Source organism: Lissotriton vulgaris, chromosome 2_1 (assembly GCF_964263255.1).
Source record: "Lissotriton vulgaris chromosome 2_1, aLisVul1.2, whole genome shotgun sequence".
Lineage (NCBI taxonomy): Eukaryota > Metazoa > Chordata > Amphibia > Caudata > Salamandridae > Lissotriton > Lissotriton vulgaris.
The window spans coordinates 1,856,967,376-1,856,991,741 of record NC_141687.1 but is presented as its reverse complement, the minus strand read 5'-3'; positions in this window follow the sequence as shown (position 1 = coordinate 1,856,991,741).

Genomic DNA, 24,366 nt, shown 5'->3' with positions numbered 1-24,366 from the left:
CTCCGATTCGGTAATTGCCGAATCGGATTTTACCGATTCGGCTATTTCCGATTCGGTGGTAGCCGATTCGGCTATTTCCGATTCGGTGGTAGCCGATTCGGTACTTTCCGATTCGGTCCGTGCCGAATCGGTACGTAGCGATTCACATTACCGATGCCGACCGATTCTGTATTATTTCGCTGTTAGTTTGCTACATCTCGTTTTCCGATTTCAGAATACCGATTCGGCCCGCCTCGGTATTTTGAATTCGGAAAATCCCTATTACCTACATCGGGCCCTATATGTAGGTAATCTTCATTTACCGATTCTAAAATACCGAATTTTACCGATTCGGTATTTTAGAATCGGTAAATGCTATCAGCCACATGCATCAAGCGATTTTGGAGTCGCAAACGGTGCGAATCGCAAAATTCAGCCGTTTGCGATTCCAAAATCACTATTTGGGATGCATCAATGCAAAAGTACAAGAAATCGCTATTTTTTGTGATTTCACAACATGCGATTGCATTTAAGGAATCGCATTTTTGCGATTCCTTAAATGCAATGCATGAATGTTTAAAAAATTGCGGATTCGTAATTAGGGGGAGCAAATTAACACGAGGTTGAACCTCGTGTTAATTTGCGAAATCTTTCAAATATGCTCAAAAATGTATTTTTGAAAGTGTCATGTTACACACACACATGTCCTTTGGACATGTGTGTGTGTAACTTGTACTTACAATAACATTTCAAGGGTGCGGGGGGGGGTCCTTTGGACCCCCCAAAGCACCCTTGAAATGCATTAACAAATTGCAATTCGCAAAATGAAAATCGCAAAATGTTAATGCCTTCCCATTGATTACTATGGGCCTTTTGGCCCATAGGAATCATTGGGAAGGTTTTCCTTAATTGCGAATCGCAAAATGTGAATCGCAATTAAGGAAAAATAAGGAATCTCAAAAAAAATTGCGATTTTTTGATGCATTGCCGTTTGCGATTCCTTAATTGCGATTCCTTAATTTTCGCAATTAAGGAATCGAAAACGGCTCCAATGATGCATGTACCTGTATGTAGGAAAAAATTCTGTAAATTTTACAGAATCGGTATTTACCGATTCAGTAATTCCCATTCATTCCTATGGGCCTGGAGGCCCATAGGAATGAATGAGAATTACTGATTCGGTAAATACCGAATCGGTAATAGGGGGAAGACTTACAAGGGTGGCAGGGTGTCACATTGACACCCTGTTCCACCACTGAATAGTGCATGGGTGCACATGTGGCACACATACATGCCCTAGGGCATGGGTACTCATAGTACTACCCGCGGGCCGCCAGCGGCCCAGCAAGCCTTCCCTGGCGGCCCGCGGACCTTGCACACATCGTACCAGTGTTTAACATTTTTTTAAAGAGTGTCTGCAAACACAAGATGCAGTAGCGTGACTCGGAGACTCTGCTGCTCTGAGGGGGGCGGCCGGGCGATAGTTAGAGTGGAGCAGCAGGGGCGCTAAGAGGTGAACAACACAGCCTCATTAACATGCTAATGGCCTTTTAAAGACCTGTTAACGCACTCGGTACGGCTGTGAGTGTGTGTGCTCTGAAGCTGTCTCAGCCCGGGCTGAAACAGAGGCAGGGTGATATGACAGAGGTAGAGGGAGGGAAAGGGAGGGAGAGGGAAAGAAAGGGAGACAAAGTGAGGGAGGGAAAGGGAGACCGGGTGAGGGAGTGAGAGAGGGAAGGAGGGAAAGGGAGAGGGAGGGAGGGAAAGGGAGTGACAGTGAGGGAGGGAAAGGAAGACCGGGGAAGGGAGTGAGAGAGGGAAAGGGAATGAGGGAAAGGGAAGGAGGAAGGGAAAGGGGAGGGAGGGAAAGGGAGTGACAGAGTGAGGGAGTAAGGGAGACAGTGAGGGAGTGAGGTAGGGAAAGGGAGACAGAGCGAGGGAGGGAAAGGGAGACAGAGCGAGGGAGGGAGGGAAAGGGAGACAGAGCGAGGGAGGGAAAGGGAGACAGAGTGAGGGAGTGAGAGAGGGAAAGGGAGACAGAGTGAGGGAGTGAGAGAGGCAAAGGGAGGGAGGGAAAGGAAGGGAGGGAAAGGGAGTGACAGAGTGATGAGGGAGTGAGAGAGGGAAAGGGAGACAGAGTGAGGGAGTGAGGGAGGCAAAGGGAGGGAGGGAAAGGAAGGGAGGGAAAGGGAGTGACAGAGTGATGAGGGAGTGAGAGAGAAAGGGAGGGAAAGGAAGGGAGGGAAAGGAAGGGAGTGACAGAGTGAGGGAGGGAAAGGGAGACAGAGTGAGGGAGTGAGAGAGGGAAAGGGAAACAGAGTGAAGGAGTGAGAGAGGGAAAGGGAGGGAGGGAAAGGGAGTGACAGAGTGAGGGAGTAAGAGAGCCAAAGGGAGACAGAGTGAGGGAGTGAGAGAGGGAAATGGAGACAGAGAGAGGGAGTGAGAAAGGGAAAGGGAAACAGAGGGAGGGGGACAGAGTAAGGGAGAGTGAGAGAGGGAGGGAGAGTGAGGGAGGGAGACAGAGAGAGAAAGAGAGCGAGAGAGAGAGAGATGTGTATTTGCCGGGTCTGGTGGCTCAGTGGACGAAGGTGTCCGCTGCAGGGACCAGTGATCAACCTCATGGTCAGTTTTATTTTGTTGCTCTAGCCCCGCCCCCTCCCCCACTGACCCCGCCCCCACTGGTGCGGCCCTCGGACAGACACCACAGTGTAAATTTGGCCCCCGAAAGAAAGTTTGTGAGTACCCATGCCCTAGGGTCATGTATGTCTGCCACATGGCACTGTTAAAAATTGCAAAAAATTGTTTTTTTAACGGTTTTCGATATTTACCACCAACTTGCAGTTGGTGGTAAATAACGAATCCTGAAATGAGAAAAGCACTCATTTGAGTGCTACCTACATTAAGGATTCGGTAATTTACTGAATCGGTATTTTAAGAATTTGGTAATTTACCGATTCCTTAAATTACCGATTCGGTAAATTACCAAATCCTTCAATTTGGCCTCCTACATCTGAAAAGCTTAATACCGGTCGGTAACTGCTGAAATTTGGTAATTTCGGCTGTTACCGACCGGTATTAGGCTACCTACATCTGGCCCCAAATCTTGTATTCTCCTGCTTCAGTCTCCTCCTTCGCCTAAAGCCAGTTGCACTCTCTCTTTCAGTACTCTATTCCACAATATGATTGCTCAGACGAAAATATGCAGATGCCCTCACATGTCTAATCTGAGGGTGTTTAAATAATTTCTCCATATTCTTTATACCAAATGAACATCATTGTTGGTAACTATTTCTTGGGGAATGTCCTCCCTTCCCTTAGCAATAACACACTGATGAACCTGATAACCTCAGCTGTGTCTGTTTGTGACATACCTTTTACTTAAAACTGCTGAGCAAATTGATCCACAAACACTCAGAACAAAAGCAGACAATGTACAAGAGCTGCTGAAAGTGTCCTGCTGTCAGAAAATCACACCTGGATGACTTCGGCATATTTCTGTGGGGCCCAGCCTCTTGGCAGGGTAGCTGGCGTCTACCCTCTGAAAACAGTGGGTAGACTGCACCTACCCACGTCTATCCAGGACTCGAGCCCTGATGCTGAATTGCCACGTAGAAAATAATACCATTTTAATTTTAAAGAAAATCCTAATCGAGGCCAGGGTGCTTTCAGAAATGGTCACATAACCAAATAGCTGCTATGTTTAGTTTAGAAACGTGGCAACCCTAACTGAAGTTAAAGTGCAAGTAATAAAGCCGTACCTTTGTCATAAAAACATGTACGGAGCTCCTTCTTCATCTCTTATAAGATCAAAGTTTGTCATTTTATTTAAAGCTGAATCATTCAGCATTTTAGAAGCTAGAACTCGATGGTGGCTACAGCAAGTTAGAACGGTATCACTATAGAAACCCAAAGTCATTACTCTCCAGGACACCATCTCATCTCCCAACTCTCTTGTGGAAATTAGGAAACAGCATTTACAGCACAGGCATTACCACGCAATGCCTTTACCATGCATCATTTACTATGGTGCTTCACTAAGTTCCCCAGGCCGGTGATGGGGGCTCTAACGATAAAAGGTATTGGGCTTATTATATACCTCAACAACATCCTCCTGATGGATCAATCGTGCACCCAGTTGTTGTCACACTTGAACACAAACGGCCCCTCTATGGAGGGGCCTCACCTACTTGAATCTTGTTTCCCTCACAACAGAGGCCAGGACAGAACTATAATGGTGGCTAGAACACTTGGAGGTGTGAAATGGATGGGTGATTTCGGATCGTTCCCTGATCTGATTATAGAATTGGATGCCAGCCGAAAGGGCTGGGGTGCCAGATGTGGTATGATCTCCATGGGAGGAAGAAGGATGGAGGAAGAGTTCAGTTTGCAGATCAACTGCCTGGATTTTCTCGTGGGGTCATTTGCGAGCCAATCTCTGACAAGGAGCGAGGCCTCCTGCTGCATCCTCCTGAGGATGAGCAATATGATAGCAGTCCAATATATCAGTCAGTTGAGAGGTACCCATTGAAGAGCATTAGCAGAGCTGGCCAAGGATTTTGTTATTAATGCCTCCATCGCCAGATTTGGGTGACGGCAGAGTACCTTCTGGGGTCTCAGAACACAGTGACAGATTGGAACTCCAGACATTTCATGGCTTCCAGTGACTGGCAACTGGATCCAGTGACCTCCCAAGCCCTGATGGACTGGTGGGTTCCATGCATGGTGGATCTGTTTGCCTCCAAGCTGAATGCCTAGATGCCTCGGGACATCAGGTGGAGGCCGGATCTGGAACCTTTAACAGTAGACACTTTACTGCAGGACTGTACGACTGGTCAAGCGTATGCCTTCCCTCCATTTCATCTGATTTCCAGTGGCGGCTCAGGTCCGATGGCAGAGAGTTTCTTTGGTCCTGATAACTTCGATCTGGAAGTCTCAGGCATGGTTTCCCTCCCTGTTGGAACTATCATGGATGGAGCTAGTGCAACTTCCGTCATTCCCCGGGATCCTTTGGGATCCCAATGGCCGTCCAAATCCACTGGCATTGTGGGGTCACCTCAAACTCATAACTTGGAGAATTTAAGGCAATGCTGGGAGGACGGCAGACTTTTGGACGAAGCTGAGAGACCCATCCAGCAGGCATAGCCACAGGGACAGTCAAAAGGTAAAGATCAGCCTGGAGAAGATGGGTTCATTGGTGTTCAGAGAGACACCTGTATTCCGTGGGACACAGATTACTGACATCTTGAATTTTTTCACAGAACTATCTAACTCGGGGTTTGCTTATTGTAAGGTGAATTATTTCAGATTGGCAATTTCAGCAGGACATCATCCCATCAATACCATCCCAGTGGGGGAACACCTGTAGGTGTGTAGACTGCTTAAAGGAATCAGAATGGCACGGCTCCCGGAACCCAGATACTCTAGGCAATCTGATGTCAGTCTGGTACTATGTCTTCATTCAGGCTGGAAGTATAATCATTACCTCGCTAGGAAAGAAATTTCAGTAAAATTGGGCTTGCTCTTAAATCTTATCTCTTGCAACAGAGTTTGGGATGTTAGAGCATTAGGCATCTCAGCAAGAGTTTTTACTTCGGAAGGAGTTACCTTCACTATCTCAAAGGACCAAAACTAATACCAGGTCAGTGCTTAGCCAGCTTTTGAGGGTTCTCCTAAACTCTGTGTGGTGCGATGCCTTAAGGCGTACGAGGAGATGACAGCAGACGTAAGATGAGAGCCAGGTGAGAGACAACTGTTAATTGGCATCAAGAAGCCGTTCAAGGTGGCAGGAGGGTAAGATGGATTATGGCAGTGGCTGGGATTGGTACTTACCTTTTTGGGGCCCACTCAGCCAGAGGAGCTAATGCTCCCAAGGCCGTTCAGGTAGGTGGCAGACTGGAGGACATTATAAATGCAGTGGATGTGTCCTTAGAATCCACCTTCAAATGTTTTACTTCAAACCAATATATGATGCCGGATCTCTGGTGGTAAGTAAGCTTTGAACAGGCATAATGTTCGCCTCCGGACCTTACATAGAATGAAACATTTCCTAGTCCATGTAAAGGAAAGTTTCAATTCTATTAAGGATGCGGAGGCGTGGATTATCCCATCCTTAGCACATTTACAATATTACTTCCCTCCCATATATCTGGTTCACAGGGAGTATGTCTTATTTTGTTTACAGCTACAGGCACCATGGCATATGTGAGTAACAGGAAATATAACATAAATTTGTGCTATAAATATTGTTGTGCTAATTTTGTGTATATGGCTTAGCGTGTATGTTTTACTGTATTGTTGGAACAGTGATTTCATGATGTACTGTTTTCTTAGGTCACAGAGTGTGAGGATTGTGAAGAGGTCAGGGGATTTATAAATGTAACCAGTTTATGAATTGCTTATGTTCTGAGTTATAATCAAGACCAGTCTCAGTATATATTTAATGGAATATGTTCTGTCTGCAGGTTCTGGTTCCAGGGCGGATTGAAGCATCTTGAACTTTAACTTCCTACAGTGGAGAAGAGGAAGTACTTTGCGGAGCATGGATTTATAACCAATCCTAATTCGGACTGCATTAGGATTGGTTACTGGTTGTGGACTGAATTAGGATTGGTTACTGGTTGTCAGGACACATGCCCTTTGGTTCATGGGATATGTAGTGTTTGCAGCTTTTTTTTGTTTCGCCTTTGAACCTGCTGTTTAGTAAAGAGTGAAGAAAAAAATGCATAATCCTTGCCTCCGAGTCGTTAATAGAATTGAAACTTTACTTTACGTGAGCTCGAAATGTTTTCATTTTAACACCAGCAGCAGACTGCCTATTAACTCCCTGGTGATCAGCAGTTTTACTGCAGTGGTTCTAATGAGCAACTAAAGTACTAACATTCAGAATTGATGCCAAAAGTGTAGAACATCTGAACGCCAATTTTATGGAACCGAAGTGGAAAACTGAAAGCATTTTCTACTGAGGATACTGCAGTAAATGAGGAAATTAGGGAGATTCACAACAAACAAAGACCAGAGAAAAAGAGTCCAAATAAATCACAAATATCACCCAAATGTAGCCCAATCATAGACAAGGAGTGCGAGGGGAAGGACGCAAGCTAGAAGCAAGGCGTTTGTGAAAGCGCATCCATGTCTTTTTGCTCGTGATTGCACCTTTCTAATTGGCTATATTCACTACTCCCGTCCTCATCATATTTGCTTGGTTAGTTTTCTGTTTCCTTACTTCTGGTGCTTGTGGTCCCTCACACCCTTCCCTACATAGTAACTAATAAAGAAAACCCAGAAACACTTACCTGAGCCTTTCTTCTCTCTGAGGGAGGTTGTTGGCCAGGAAGACGTTGCCCAAGGGACTGCCATAGAAGACCCTGAGAGAAGAGGGAGACAAAGTCGAGGAGAGAAACTGTTTTTGCCGCACTGTTAACCTTGGAATAAAGGGATATTATACCTATTTTAAGCTGTATAAGTCTTTTTTTCGGGTCCCTGCACATCATGATATATGACATTTGGTAGAGAATGCAGGAAGAGCTCCATTAGTCTGGCATAATGGAGAACCTTATACAGCAATTAATACGTGGACATGAGAAACTAGAATGGGTCATTGAGAGACAAATGACGTCTGCCCAAACTGATAGGGATATGTTCAAGGCCTCTCTAACCCAACAAGTGGGCTGTATTCAGAAGGTTGCTGAAGGAATGGTTCTCTCGCTCTCAGGCCAACAGAGCCGATCAGGGTATACACGCTGGTTTTCCCACAGTCTCACTATAAAAGTATCAGCCTGGCGAAGACCTGGATGCATTCCTTTTGAATTTTGAAAGGGCCGCTCCGGCCTGTGGGTGGCCAGAGGTGAAGTGGCCGTTCTTTTTGGCACCACTGCTGACTGGGGATGCACAGGCCGCCTATCAAGTGCCAAACCCTACGGGTACTACAAATTACCAAGAGATAAAGAAAGTCATACTGGACTACCTAGAGGTGGATCCAGAAGCATTCCGGCTGCGGTTCAGGAAGGAACAGGGTCATCCCGAAGACAAACCAAAGACATTGTTTTTCAAGTTAAAAGCAGCCGCTGATAAATGGCTCAGGCCTCAAGAAAACAGCAAGGAAGAAATAATGGCACTGATCTATTTAGACCAGTCCTTGGAGACCTTACCCACACCTAATCAAAGATGGCTTAGATAACAGACCAATCTCTCTATAGAGCAAGCAGTGGACATGGCAACGTCCTTTGCCCGAGCCCTACCGAAACCAGTATCATATGAACCCGAGAAAAGCACACGCTTCCGTTCGGGACGTTCACGAGTCGAGAAGAAAACCAACCCCTTTGTGGAACCCACAAAAGAAAGTGTTCCCAAAAGTGATGCCACCCGGTTCAAGGGCCCCCAGTGTTATAAATGCAGATAGTGGGGCCATATAGCCAGGTTTTGCCCCCCCAAGGAAGACCTATGACGAACTGATGGATGTCAGTTGTGTTCCACGAAGCATCCTTTACACAGAGGAATGTGGTTCTGTTTTTTTTGTAAGTCTTACACTTAACGGACATACTGTCAAGGCCCTTTGGACTCAGGTAGTAGACAGTCTGTTGTACGCAGCATGTTAGTAGAGGAATCCCAACTCTGTCCAAACGAACAGATACCCATATGCTGAGTGAATGGGGATGTCCGTATTTATCCCGTGGCCAATATCCCTCTTACACTGCCTAATGGAGTCACTGTACAGGCAAGGGTAGGGGTGATGGACACTGTCCCAGAACAACTGCTATTAGGAATAGATAACCCTGTGTTTAATGTCTTGCTTAAACACTCTTTGAAGAAGGCTCCAACTTGCCTTTCCGTTCTTCTCACACAAGCCCTATTGTTATCAGATAAGTCCTTTTGATTAGCACAAAACCAAGACCAAACTATCCAGAATGCTTGGCAACAAGTCAGGGATACCACATCACTACCCGCTTTTCCTTCTTTTCAAATTAAGAATGGTTGTTATACTGAGTAGGAAAGCCTGAAGAGCCTTCACGATTGGTAGTTCCCTAGAGGTATTGTGAGCAAATCATGTTTTGTGCTCATTCACATCTCTTAGCCAGTCATAGCGTTACAGCAAAAACAACCCAGACAGTGCTAAGATATTTCTATTGGCCCTGTATATGCGCTAATATAAACCAATACTGTGTGAAATATGTCAAAAAAGGAATCCATACAGACCACCATTACCGTTACAACCACTGCCTATCATTGAGAAACCATTTGAGAGAATTGGCATGGACTTGGTAGGACCTCTTCCGAAGTCAAAAAAAGTGTACCTGTATATATTAGTCGTCATTGATTGTGCAACCCGATACCCAGAAGCCTTTCCCTTGTGAACACCAAATACCAAGACCATTAATGAAAAATTAATGGAACTATTCTCCAGGGTGGGGTTTGCTAAAGAAATATTAACCGACCAGGGAACTCCCTTTGTGTCTCGCCTTATGAGACAAGTCTGCAAAATACTAAACATCTCCCAAATAAGAACATCAGCATATCACCCTCAAACAGACGGTTTATGTGAGCAATATAACGCTACCCTAAAGTTTACCCTGAAAAAAATGCTGGCTACCGAAGGAAAGGAGTGGGACATGCTGTTGCTCCTCGCTCTCTTTTTCATCCGTAGCCAGACCCAGAGCAGTCTGGGCTGCTTTCCATATGAACTCCTTTATGGAAGACAGCCCAGAACTCTACTGGAGATGATAAGGGAGGCATGGGAGCAGGAGACACAGGAGGAAACCCAAAACCTCCTCGAGTACACTCAGGAATTGAGGTCACATCTACAGAAACTACGAGACTTTGCTTCCGCAAATCTAGAACAAGCCCAAAGAAAACAACAAAAATACTATAACAAAGGGAAGAAATTGAGACAGTTCAATGTTCATGATTGGGTTCTTCTGCTCCTACCGTCTTGCCTACCCCATATGAGATTGTTGACAAAATAGGTCTCACGACCTATCGTTTGTGGTTGTCGCCCAAAAGAACCCAAATCTATCACATAAACCTTTTAAAGAAGTGGTTGGGACCCCTTCCCAAAACTGTCCAAGTGGCCTTTACTGGGACTGAGTCTTTCCCCTATTCAGTGAACCAGATAAACATAAATGAAAACCTGACCCACAATCAGAAAGAGTCCCTCCTCCACCTCTTAGATACATTTTCTTCCATTTTCTCTGATCTCCCTGGTAGAACGACTCTGATCGAGCATGCCATCATTACTCCTCCGGGGAAAATAGTAAAGCAACACCCTTATAGAATACCAGAAGCCAGAAGAGACGATGTTACCACCGAGATAGAGAACATGTTAAAGTTAGGTGTAATAAAGCCATCTCATAGTAACTGGTCTTCTCCCATCGTCATAGTCCCAAAACCAGATGGCTCTATCCGTTTCTGCATAGACTTCAGAGCAGTCAATGCCATATCAACATTTGATTCCTATCCCTTACCCAGAGTTGATGAACTAATTGAGAAACTTGGTGAGGCTCAATATATAACTACACTCTACCTCACCAAGGGATATAGGCAGGTTCCGTTGAGAACGGAAGACCAGGAGAAAACCACCTTCAGTACCCCCACTGGCCTGTATGAGTTCATGGGGTTATCTTTCGGGTTACACAGGGCCCCTGCGACTTTCCAACGTCTCATGAATAAGGTACTCTATCAACACTAAGCCTATTCATCAGCATACATTGGACATCATCAAATCAGTCCTGACTGGGAACAACATGTTTCCCACTGTAAACTTGTGTTTCACGCACTCAAAATGGCAGGTCTACACGTCAACTCCAGGAAGTCCAAGGCGGGCTTCACGAAAGTGAAGTACTTGGGATACCTTCTAGGGGATGGGGCCATTGCACCCCAACTGGAAAAGATTAAGGCCATCCTGGATATTCCTTTCCCCACTACTAAGAAGGGTGTCAGATCTTTTTTGGGTTTAATAGGCTATTACCGTCGGTTTATCCCCAATTATTCCGAAATAGCAGCGCTTTTGACTGACATGCTAAAGAAAGAAGTAAAGATCAAGGGACTGGCCAGAAGGGCATTTCGTACTCTCAAAGAGACCCTGACTAGCAGTCCTATCTTTGTTTCACCTAATTTCAAGAAACCTTTCTTATTGCAGACTGATGCTTCAGAAGCAGGCTTAGGGGCTGTCCTTTCCCAGTGTATCATTAGTCACAAACTATTCCCAAGAGAAAAGAAATACTCCACAATTGAAAAGGAATGCCTGGCCATTAAATGGGTGATAGATAAGTTGCCTTATTACTTAGAAGGAACCCACTTTACCATATACACAGATCATGCTCCCCTGTTGTGGATGAGTCGCAATAAAGGCAACAACCCACGTGTTCTGCGGTGGTTCTTGTCCCTACAGCCCTATTCCTTTGACATACAACATCGGAATGGAACAGAAAATTGAAATGCTGACTTCCTTTCACCTAATCCTTGTTTCCACGAACGGGAGAAAACTGGGGTTGGGGTGCGTCAGGAAGTCAATAGCCAGGACAGGTAAGTACTAGAAACGGAAGATAAAGACTGCATTCCGTCTTATATCTCCCCCTCCTTTACTTACAGTCCGATTGGAACGTGGTGGATGACGTGCCATCAATCGGCACGGGAGACAAGAATGACGACGGTGGGCCCTTTAAGGCTGGCTCAGTTACAACCCACGTAGGCGGTCACGTGGGGGTTACAATTGTAGAAAAAGGGTAGGGCCGAAGTCGACCAAGAACCTTTTAAGTATTGCCCGGCGCTAACCGCCTCTCATACCACTCGAATCTATCAAACAAAGAGGCAGGCGCTGGAGACTGGAAGGCAGGAAACAGGAGTTTATTCCGACGGAGCAGAACACATCAAATCAGACAACAGGGTATCTTCTCGAGGTGCTCTAACCGCATCTCTGAGGCCTGGCCTCTTATACACAGTTTTATGGCTTTATTGCAAGAAACACATCTTTGTCAACACTTTGATGTACGGAAAGACATCCTCGGAATCCCCGCTTCAAGCCCGTTCCCACACACATTTACAGTAGATGTCCCCACCCCGGTCACAACAGGTGATGATTGTCATGCAGCTGGGCATTCCGCCGATTCTCGGAATGCATGTGGTTGATCGGATCTCATGGGGTGGGGGCTTTGATCAGTTGTGGATTCTTTGATGGGGGAAGCTTCCTACTGTATGGGGGCAATAAACAGCATCCGCAGGACCAGGTGGCGGTCTGGGAACGAGCAGGACAATCGGGCACAGAGGAAAGGGGTTTATCAAAGGATACAGGATCATGAAAGGAATGGAGGGAGGTGTTGAGCTGGGAACAGGATGGGGTTCCGAGGCAGGGTTGCACTGAAGGGAGGTTTTATGGCCCAAGCATGTGAGAGTGGGGGCTGTCAGCGTGCGGGGGGGTGCTTGCGAGGTTAGGAGAAAGAGAGAGAGACGCGCTGGCTATCGGCAGTGGGCAGAGAGGCCATGGCATTCAAAATAGCTGCCACTTACGCACACGAATGAGCCTAAAAGGGACAAGATGGCGCAGATAATGTTGATGTCGCAAACTAGATTTTAACAGTCCTCCCTTTTCAACACATCAAGTTCCTAACCTCGACATCGTACAATGCTCTCATGCGTTCTTTTTCGAAGTCCAGAGTCCTAGGGCAGATACAATTTGCACATAGTGAACACAGAGGCGGCAGGCATTGAATTCCTAAGGAGAACCCACATATTACAACAACGGGTATCAGTATGATCGTAAATAACCTCCACCCCCAGTTCTTCACAGTACTCCAGAACCAACCACCAAGCGACCATTCTTCTTGTTCCTGGTGAACTTCTGAGGAAAGTCTGTGGAGGTGTTCAATGGCTTTGTACACTGAGGGTGAATTGTCCGGTATATAGGTGCAGCAGCTGGACCCAATGATGCGGCATGCTCCTCCACGATCCGCTAGAACCACATCTAGAACAAGGCGGTTCTGGAGAGCCACCAGGCGGACCGCTTGAAGCTCGGCTGTATTGTTCGCAAGGATGCCAGCTGTAATGTTCATTGTCGTCTCAACTGCCTGGGTCAAATGTCAGATGGCACGGCTGTTCGCCATCGGACCCCAGGGTGGAACAAGTCCCTTCATTGCGTCGAGGAACTGTGCTCCGGTGGAGTCGGCTTGCTCAATGTCTTTCGCTCGTTTTTGTCTGTGGTGATTCGCTGGAGCTACATAGGTCAGAGGAAGGATGAAGGCAATGTAACAGGTGCCCCCCCAGCCTTTGGGGAGCCAGGTGTAAGCCTTTGTACCACAAACGAAGTGACAAAAGAGGGTGGATCAGTTGAGTCCAAAGTTCTGGTGATGCGGCAAGCGCTGTGGCCTACCAGCTGTGTCCCAAGACCTTCGATACACATGAGGCCTGTGACGTTGATGACGGATAGGGCCACAGTCAGGGTGGCAGCTGTTCGTTTCCGGAGGTAGGAGAAGGTGGGTCTGGTCGGATTGTTGAACACCTGCATTTCAATCCGTTCTTTGACGGGGATGTCCATGTGGATAGAGTCGTTGGATGTCAGGGGGCAAAAGTGTGTAGCAGTTTTCTTCGTTTTGTTCTGCCAGACCCCATGAAAGAAAGGTGTCATAGTTCTGCTGGAAGTGGCATTATCCCTGTAGCTTTCTTGCAAGAGGATCAGCCAGGCAAGGCAGGAGCCGTGAACCGAGAAGGGTGATGGGATGAAGGGTATAGAATGTCCAGTGGCGTGGGGTAGCAACCCACAGATCCAGCAGTTGGTGGCATTGGTGGCAAGATTGTGTTGGTGCAGCAGCTGCACGAAGGAGTTGTTCCAAAACTCCTTACGCCTTTCTCGGAGTTGTGGTGAAAGAGAAATCAGATAATGTTCTTTCATCGTGGTAGGCTGTGCAGTGGTCAGGAATGTCTCATGAGCTGGTGCGCTCTCTTCCACAATCCAGAGGGTGGTCATGAGGAGGAGGCAAAAGAGAAGAGCGATAAAAAGTGCAATAGTCTTTGAACTGTGGATTTTGTCAGTCTTTGGGTTTCTCTAGCAAATCTTTGAATATCCGGTTGCTTCCATCATCTTCGTGCCGGGGGCTTCCATCATCTTCATGTCGGGCGCTTCCATCATCTTCAAGGGGCTCGGTAGCGGGCAGAACCACAAACTTCGTCTGGCTTCTCTCCTGACAGCCTTAGTAGTATTAGGCCACCGTTCTGAGAATTATTACTTAGTCCGTGGTCTGCTTAGCCGAAGCTCCCTCCTTTCGTCGCAGGTTATACTCTTCTCTGGATGGCACAGTGGGATCGGGAAATTTTGCCAATTCGAGTGTCTCTGTATCAGGATAACAGCTCAGGGATGGTCGGTCTTCGTTCAGGAGCTCTTCTTGGGTGTTCACGTCTTCAGTCGTCGTCAGGGTCGAGGAGATCTTCTTACAGTGGTGTGCATGCACCCAGTTGCGCTTCCCCTCCACTCGAAGAGCTGTTCGGGTGGTGATAAAGACTTGCCAGGGGCCCGTCCACCGGGGTTCCAGACTCTTTGCACACTGGAAGTTTCGAATTAGCACGTAGTCCCCGGGTTGGATGTCATGTCCGGGACCCCTGGAAGCATCAGGAATGGCATGCAGCACCTGTTAGTGGATAACAGACAGGGTCTTAGTCAACTTGTACAAGTAATCAGACATTAGGACGTCCGGGACGTCATGAATGGAAGTCGGTTTCGGTGCAGACCAGACGCTCTTGGGCCGGCCAAAAACGACCTCGTAAGGTGTCAAGTGGTGTTTGGTGGGGGTGAAACGCATTGATAGTAATGCCAGTGGGAGAGCGTCTGGCCATTTCAGTCCTGTGGTAGCCACTATCTTAGCTAGTTTGAGCTTCAATGTGGCGTTATGTCGTTCAACTAGTCCAGCAGATTGGGGGTGGAAGACTGCGTGGAACTTCTGTTTTACACCCAACCTCTTCAAGATGAGTTGGATAACTTCGGCTACGAAGTGGGGGCCATTGTCGCTCCACAGAATTCGACAAAGGCTGTAACGAGGGAAGAATTCTTTCAGTAGTACTTTTGCAGTGGCAATGGCAGTGTTGTCACGGGTTGGATAGGCTTCCACCCATTTGCTAAATGCGCACACGACAACAAGTACATACTTCAGACCTTGGCATCTTTCTAGCTGGATGTAGTCCATCTGTAGGACTTCAAATGGATGATTGGGAACCCCAAACCCTCCCCGGGGTACTACAGTTCCTTTCCCGGGGTTGTGTTGCAGGCATATCAGACATTGTTGGACCAGACGTTTGGGAGAGTCTGCGATCTTGTCATTGTGCCAAACTTTGGAGACAAGTTCGGTCATGGGGGCAGATCCTATGTGTGCAGGGGAGTGTGCCATGGTCAGTACGGGGATCAGGTATGAATCGGGTAGCAACCATTTGTTTGTTTCTTTTTTCCGCCAGCAGCCTTCATCGTCTTTCAATCCCACCCGTGCCCATTCAGTCAATTTGTGTTGTGAGCTGGCCATTTGAATGTCCCTAATAGTTTCCCTAGCGTCTGTCCATTTCTCTGCTTGTGACCTGGTCACGTACATGCGCGTCGCCGTCCTATTCTCAGCTGTGGTTCGGGCAGTGATGTCGGCTAGTGCATTCCCCTGTCCAATGATGTCTGTCACCTTTTTGTGTGCTTGGCATTTTATTACTGCAAGTTGTTTGGGAAGAAGGACTGCTTCAGTTAAGGCGGAGACTAGATCTCCGTGTAAGATGGGGGTGCCGTGTGAGGTCAGGAATCCCCTCTCCTTCCATAGGAGCCCAAAATGATGAACCACCCCGAAGGCGTACTGGCTGTCGGTGTAAATGTTTGCTGTGGTTCCCGCTGCCAGGATACATGCTTGTGTAAGGGCAATCAGTTCTGCTGCCTGTGCAGATCGTTGTGTGATGTGGGCTGTCTCTACTACAGTTCGGGCTGTGGTAACTGCATAAGCGGCTGAGGTGGTGCCATTGGGGAGTTTGATGCAAGAGCCGTCCACCCACAGTTCTCCGTCAGGGTCTGGGAAGGCTGTGTCTCTGAGGTCGACCCTACTCCTAGTCTGTTCGTTCGTGAGGGTCACACAGTCATGTACAGGGGACACATTGGGATCGTTCTCTGGTAGGGGTAACAAAGTCGCTGGATTCAGTGTGGTGCATCTTTTCAGGGTGATGTGGGGTGCAAGCAGAGTCAGTTCGTACCCAGTCAGTCGTGCACTCGTCAGATGTTGCGTCTTAGTCTGGTTCAGGAGTGTGTCAACCGCATGGGGCACTAACACCGTGAGGGAGTTCGAGAGTACGATCCCCTCACTTTGTCGGATAGAGATAGCAGCGGCGGCTACGGTTCGAAGGCAGGCAGGCAAAGCTCTGGCTACAGGGTCAAGAGTGGCAGAGAAGTAAGCGCATGGTCGTTGCTTTGGGCCAATGGACTGGTTCAAGACAGACAAAGCACATCCCTCCCTTTCGTGAGTGTAGAGGGAGAAGGGTTTCGTATAATCGGGGGTTCCTGGGACAGGGTCTGAGCAGAGGGCCTCTCTTAGTTCTATGAAGGAGGATTGGCATTCAGGGGTCCAAGGGAGTGGGAAGGGGACATCTTTAGCCAGCAGAGAAAGCAGTGGTTTCTCAATGAGGCTGAAATTGGGCAACCACTGTCGGCAGAAGGAAGTGAGGCCTAGCAGGGAGCGAACTTGTTTCTGGGTCTTAGGGACAGGGGTCTCTAGAATGGTCTGAATTCGGTCGAGAGTGAGTTTCCTTCCGTCTTTGGACAAGAGGTGGCCTAGGTAAGTGACCTGGGGTTGGCAGAATTGCAACTTCTTTTTGGAGACCTTGTGGCCATTTTCCGCAAGGAAGTGCAGGAGTTGGATGGTGGCTGTGACTGCAAGTGGAGTGGTGTCGGCCGCCAAAAGGATACCATCGACGTATTGTATCAACACCACTCCATCGGGTAACTGGACTGCGTCCAGTTGTCTTTTGAGGGCTTGGCTGTAGATGCTGGGACTTTCAGTGTAGCCTTGGGGTGCTCGACAGAATCTATACGAGCGGGCTTTTAGGGTGAAACCAAAGAGGTATCGGCTGTCTGGGTGGATGGAGATAGAGAAGAAGGCGTTCTTTAGATCAATGACAGTGAAGGTGGTGGCAGTGGAAGGGATCAGAGTCAGAATAGTGGTGATGTCAGAGACTACGGGGTACTGAGGTACAACTGCCTTGTTGACCTCTCGTAGGTCGATGATGAAGCGGTACGCTTTCTCATCTCCCTCTCCTTGCTTCTTTATGATGGGTAGGATAGGGCTGTTGCAAACATTGCTAACCACTTCCTCTACGACTCCTGCATCTATCAGGGACTGAATAATCTTTACCAATGCCTTCTCGCCCTCGGGCGATATCCGATATTGTGGAAGTTTTGGGAGTATTGCGTCCTGTCGAACAGTTATGTGCACTGGGTCGATCATCATGCGTCCTACATCTGAGTCAGTCTTGGCCCACAGATATGGAGGCAGAGTGTCAAGTAGGGACGAGTCAGCGTCAGAAATGGAAAACATGCGTCGGGAAGGACAAAGTCTGAGCAGAGCCGAGTTGTCGTACAGAAAGACCCGAACTCCATCTTGCGAACACCTAATAGTGGCTCGGAAATGCTTCAGCAAGTCAAGTCCCATAATGGCGTCAGGGGTATTGGAAGAAAGCAAAAACGTCGTGTCAGTGATGTTATTTTCTAAGTCAAAGGAGATCGGTGTGAACAAGGGGTTAGTGGAGGGCGTTCCATCGAAACCTATCGATGTTACAAGTGAGCCAGGCAAGGGTGCCCTTGGAATCAGTCGTTTAGATAACGCACTACGTGTTGCGCCAGTGTCTACCAGAAATGGAGACTTCGTACCCAGGACCTTAGCAGTGACATAAGGACCTTGCTGGTCAAAATAGAGCTCGACTGGATCCCTCCCTTGCCCTTGCAAGTCCTATGCGAAGTCGTGTGTGTCGTCGCAGTCTGACTGTTGGTACTGATTCTGTCGGGGACGGTCAAATGTGTTCGGTCTGCCTGATCTGTCGTTATTCGTGTCATTTGTGGACCCTCGTCCCTGTCCTCTATTTCTTGGTCCCCCCGCTACGTCTCTGGGGTCCCTATTCTTATTCATCTCCAACAGGACCGGACACTGGGATTTCCAATGGCCAAATCCCTTGCAAAATGCACACTGGTCCTCACCAATATCTTTACGTCCAACATAGGGTGCGGGTGTACGATCTTTAGGGGGCGGGTTTCTAGGAGCATTTGACTGGTAACTTCCCTTGTACTGCTCTCGTCCTATAGTCACCCCTTGCAACTGTGCGATCATCACCCTCTCCTTCAAGTCCTTTTTCTTTTTCTCAGTCGCCCTATCATTTTCGTTTTTCTGATGCTTATAATACTGGGCCATCTGGAGGATAGCCGCGGGTTTGGAGGCTGCCCAACTACTCTCGCTAGCCTGAAGTTTCTGAGAGACTTCCTGCGACAGACCTTTGACATAATTCTGGACAAACAGATGGTGACCGGTTGCAGTGGTCATGTCCTGGCCGCTGTAATCGGAGAACACCGTTTCAAACCGGGAGAAGTATTCTGATACGTCTTCCTGGGGTTTCTGATGACAGACCGTTACTATCGACCAGTCCACTTTCTTTTCTGGGATCAGCGTTTTCAGTTTCTGCACAATTTTGTCTGGGAGTTCTAAAATGGATTTCAAAGGTTTCTGTCCAGGCTCTCGTTGTCTATCTATGCCATCGAGTTGTGACCAGGTATGTCCGAACAGCTCAAGGTGGTCGACTTTCCGGATTTGCTTCCACACATCAGCTGGCAGACATAACCCGAAAAACAAGTCGATGTCAGCTAGGGTCATAATCGTTGAACCTAAGGCTGTACCTAGTTCTGTATAGAAGGCAGTGGGGTTCTTCCGTAAATCGGGCAGGGATTTTCGGAACGTCAGAATATCTTGCCGATCCCATGGTTGGTAGTCCCAGTTATACACTACCCTCCCTCTTGCATCTTGATGGTTAACATCATCGTGTGTTCCCTGACCTCATGGGGGAACCCAGTAGGGAGCAGCCTCCCTTATAGGCATCATGGCGCCAGCTTGTTCTATTTGTGGTTCGGTCGCTACAGGAGTCGTAGGTTTAGCTTCCAACCCTTGTTCAGTGAGGTGGCGGAAAACCTCAAGCGTACGCGCAAGGAGGTCCGTCACGTCACACTCGCCCTCATCCCCGATATCAACCTTTCTGTATAGGGTCGTTAGGCTCTCGGGACCTTTGTCTCGGTATCGATCCTCATACGCATTTAGTGCATGGTAACATAATCGTACAACAAAGTGCCGTCTGTGGCTCCCAGCATATGAGTTGAACATATCCATGATGTACTCCTCACTCTCCTTCCGTTCTACTAGTGTCTTTACTACCTTGTCGATACCTGCTCGCTCATCCTTGCTCAACCTGTTCATTCTCGTGGGATCTGTCTTTCGGGCCTCAGGGTTGTCTAACATTGTTGCTTGTGCTGTATCGAGTACAAGGGGTTCGGCCGGCGCGGAGGCCATGAGGACTGAGGCCCTGGTACTACTCTCGCCTGTGCTTGGGGGTGGCGGGTGCTGTGCTAAAGGTTGGGAAGGGGCATATGGAGGGGGCATGTAGATGATCGGAGGACCTAATAAAAGATCATCGTTGGCTCGCTGTTTCGAGGGTAACTCAGGGTAGAGCGTGGAGGGTGTTCTGACAGGACACTGACTCGATGTTTCGGACTCGTGCTTCTGTTTGGCTTCCTCTCTCTCCTTTATCTCTTCCTCTAACTTCCTGGCAGCTAGGTGAGCTGCTTTTCGAAGTTCTTTCTCTAATCTGATTTCGTTTCTCTTTTTACGTTGTTCTGTTTCTTTGCGCCACATGCCGAGACTATCAAGCATAGTGGGCGTTGTCTTATTGTTACGAAGGGCTGTTTTCAGCGCGCTTATTTTATCCTCATAGAAGGATCCTATCAGTGGCCACTGACTTTCCTGATCCTTTCTTGTATATTTATGCCATAGTTTGCTATAGGCTATGGCGATTAATCCATGCTTAATGAACATGTCCTATTTAGGGATGCCTTCCAGTGGAGCTGTATGGTTCATCTCTAATAAGCGGTCCGGACTGAACCAACTACCAATCAGTGGGGAGAAGATAGGCATGACAGATTACAACGGGGGACAAAGGTCCGCACTACCTATCCTTTCACTATTTGCAAAGACTAGACAGAATATTTCTATTCTACGTTATTTGCAAACAGAGAATATCTCAAAGAACCAATTTCGAACAGTCAATGTTCGGACAATCAAACAATCAGTGGGGAAAAAGAATAGGCACGACGGGTTACAACGGGGGACAAAAGTCCTCGTTACCTACCCCTCACTATCTGCAAAGGAGGAGAGAATATTTCTATTCTTCCTCGTTTGTAGACAGAGAGAATCTCAAAAGAACAAAACCTCGAACAATCAAATGTTCGGGCAATCAAACAATCAGTGGGGGAGAGAAATAGGCACGACGGGTTACAACGGGGGACAAAGGTCAGCGTTACCTACCCTTCACTATTTGCAAAGGAAGAGAGAATCTTTCTATTCTTCCCCGTTTGCAGACAGAGAATATCTCCAAAAAGAACCAACAATCGAAGAGTAATACTAGTATTTTCCAAACAATCAAACAATCATTTCGCAATTTGTCGTGTTACACGACCTTACCCGGACCGCATGGACAGTTTCTTGTCTTCCGCATCCAGCGCCCGATCGTCCTCTATTCGCCGTGACTGTCGCGGCACTCCTGATGGTTCCCAGTCAGGACCGTAGATCACTCGAGAGAGGTCTGTTCGGAACCGGTGAAGTTCGGATGATCGGCTGTCAGACGAGGGTCTATCGGACAGGAGCTCTCCCGATCGTTGCAGTCGTTCACTCTGTTGTCAGGACCTCTCCCAGTGGATCCACGTGTCACTGATGAGCCCCACGCTTGGGACGCCAATTGTAGAAAAAGGGTAGGGCCGAAGTCGACCAAGAACCTTTTAAGTATTGCCCGGCGCTAACCGCCTCTCATACCACTCGAATCTATCAAACAAAGAGGCAGGCGCTGGAGACTGTAAGGCAGGAAACAGGAGTTTATTCCGACGGAGCAGAACACATCAAATCAGACAACAGGGTATCTTCTCGAGGTGCTCTAACCGCATCTCTGAGGCCTGGCCTCTTATACACAGTTTTATGGCTTTATTGCAAGAAACACATCTTTGTCAACACTTTGATGTACGGAAAGACATCCTCGGAATCCCCGCTTCAAGCCCGTTCCCACACACATTTACAGTAGATGTCCCCACCCCGGTCACAACAGGTGATGATTGTCATGCAGCTGGGCATTCCGCCGATTCCCGGAATGCATGTGGTTGATCGGATCTCATGGGGTGGGGGCTTTGATCAGTTGTGGATTCTTTGATGGGGGAAGCTTCCTACTGTATGGGGGCAATAAACAGCATCTGCAGGGCCAGGTGGCGGCCTGGGAACGAGCAGGACAATCGGGCACAGAGGAAAGGGGTTTATCAAAGGATACAGGATCATGAAAGGAATGGAGGGAGGTGTTGAGCTGGGAACAGGATGGGGTTCCGAGGCAGGGTTGCGCTTAAGGGAGGTTTTATGGCCCAAGCATGTGAGAGCGGGGGCTGTCAGCGTGCGGGGGGGTGGGTGCTTGCGAGGTTAGGAGAGAGAGAGACGCGCTGGCTATCGGCAGTGGGCTGAGAGGCCATGGCATTCAAAATGGCTACCACTTACGCACACGAATGAGCCTAAAAGGGACAAGATGGCACCGATAAGTTTGATGTCGCAAACTAGATTTTAACACAACAGCGTAAGAAGGAGGACAAGAGAGAGCACGGGAGGCGGGGCTAAAAACGCAGATACACGGAGGAGAAGGAGGAGTGGTGTTCCCCGTGCTAGAGTAGTTCCTCGTGGAGGAGAAGAAGGAAGACTGCGAGAGGAGAGTGGGTGTCCAGACTGGTGAAGCGGACAAAGGGGTTCAGCCGCCTCAGAGCTGAGCGGAAGAGTACTGCCACGGCCTCGGAGGGTCATGGCTCTCACAGGTGCGTGGGCGCCTACCGGTTACTTGAGGGGCGAGACTGATAGCGGTTGGGAGGGACAAGGAGAGCGAGGGGAAGAACGCAAGCTAGAAGCAAGGCGTTTGTGAAAGCTCATCCATGCTTTTTTGCTTGTGATTGCACCTTCCAAATTCGCTATATTCACTACTCCCGTCCTCATCACATTTGCTTGGTTAGTTTTCTGTTTCCTTACTTCTGGTGCTGGTGGTCCCTCACGCCCTTCCCTACATAGTAACTAATAAAGAAAACCCAGAAACACTTACCTGAGCCTTTCTTCTCTCCGAGGGAGGTTGTTGGCCAGGAAGACGTCGCCCATGGGACTGCCATAGAAGACCCTGAGAGAAGAGGGAGACAAAGTTGAGGAGAGAAACACCGTCAAGAGACTGTTTTTGGTGCACTGTTAACCTTGGAATAAAGGATAATATACCTATTCTAAGCTGTATACGTCTTTTTTCGGGTCCCCACAAATCACAATATATGACAAATATATAATCAACTGAATAAAAAAACAGATAGATAGCAAATTATATTAAAAAAAAGTGCTTTGTTGCTATTTGAGAACTCAGAAAATATGTCCTCATTTTAGTTGTTTAGAACACTAACCATAATTTCTATGGAAATAAAGCCCTCTCATGAAGGAGGAGGGTGCAGAGGCAACAACTGGACCACTCTGGGCAGTCAGGAGGAGCAGTGGCAGCACAAATGACCATGGAGGGCAGGGGAAAGGGGGGCATGGGTAAAAAAAAATAACCATGCAGGACAGGCAAGAGAGGCTGTGGCAATGTAAAACACCATTGAGGGCAGTGCGAAGATGGCAGTGGCAGTACAACCATATATGCCAACAGACCTGATTCAGGCATGAGACTCCTGGTGTTTTTAAGCCCAAAAGTGCTTTATGTTATCTGCCTCCTACCTAAAATCTCTACTTTTTCAATGTAAGTCGATGGGAAAAGTAATTCCCCAGGTTTTGTTTCAAAATATCCCTCCTACCAAGCTCAGAATGTTGGCAAGTAAGGTACATTGGATCATGGAGGGCAGAAGGAATGGTGTAGGGACATGGACTCGGATTAACATAAGGCAGGAGGGAGATGGGCAGGGGCATCAAACTGACCTTACCGGGCAAGCGTCACACATTATAAAAGCACAACACACCACACAGGGCAAGCTGACTGCAGTGCAGTACAACGGACCATGGAAAGCAATAGGGAGGGGACTGGGCCATGTACATGGACAGAAGGGAGCAGAGGGAAAAGAGGCAAGGGCACAAAGCTGACTATACCGGTAGGAAAGGAGGGACAGTTGCAGCATAATGGACCGTGAAGGGCAGGGGCATGACAACGGACCAGACAAGGCAAGAGGGAGGGCATAGGGTCTGCACATGGAAAACAGAGGGTACGGGGAAAGGGGGCAAGGCAGGAGCAGCAAGGTGACCAAATAGGGCAGGCAGGATGGGCACTGGAGGGCAACAGTGAGACCATAATGACGCACACACAGACCATGCAGAAAGTGTGTGAGTGGCTCAGGGGCAGCAAGCTGACTACATAGTTGCAGGTAGGAGGGGATGTGGCAGCACAGAAGACCAAGCATGGCAAGCAGGAGGGTTAGTGGCTGCACAACGGCCATGCTGGGCAAGAGGGGGGGGCAGGGGCATACACTAGGACCATGGAGGACAGAAGGGAGGGGTTGGAGCTAGACACTGGCAAAAGAGAGCTGAGGAAGGAGAATCACAATAGACCACACTCGACAGGCAGGAGGAGCAGTTGCAGCACAGTGGATCATGGAGGGCAGAAGGCAGTGGCAGCAAAATGGATCATAGATAACAAGAGGGAGAGGATAGGGCATGGAACTTGGACAGGCGAGGTGGAGGTGGCCGGGACACCGGTACCTATCTGATTATGTTAGGCAGGCGGAAAGGGCAGCAGCAGCTCAGTAGGACACTCAGGGCCTCATTTACAAGAGGCCTGTGCCTCCCAAGTGTCACTTTTTATGACGCTCCGGTGGCGCAGGCCTCTCAATCATATCTGAGGCGACGCAAAGCCACCCTGCATAGCTTTGCATGGCCTCATGTCTGAACTGGGGTGGCAGAGTGGGCTTAAGAACGGCGATGGATTAAACCCAGATCTTTTGACTGGGCGTGAGTGTTTGATTGATTCAGATGCTCCGTCCATCACCACCCCCTTTTGTACCGCTTGCATGGCCTCATGGATATGGAGTAAGGCACAAAGCGCTGTGTTGCCTTACTCTACGTCAAGAAGGCGTTCAATGGGAGCTGCTGAGGGTTTTTCTATGCA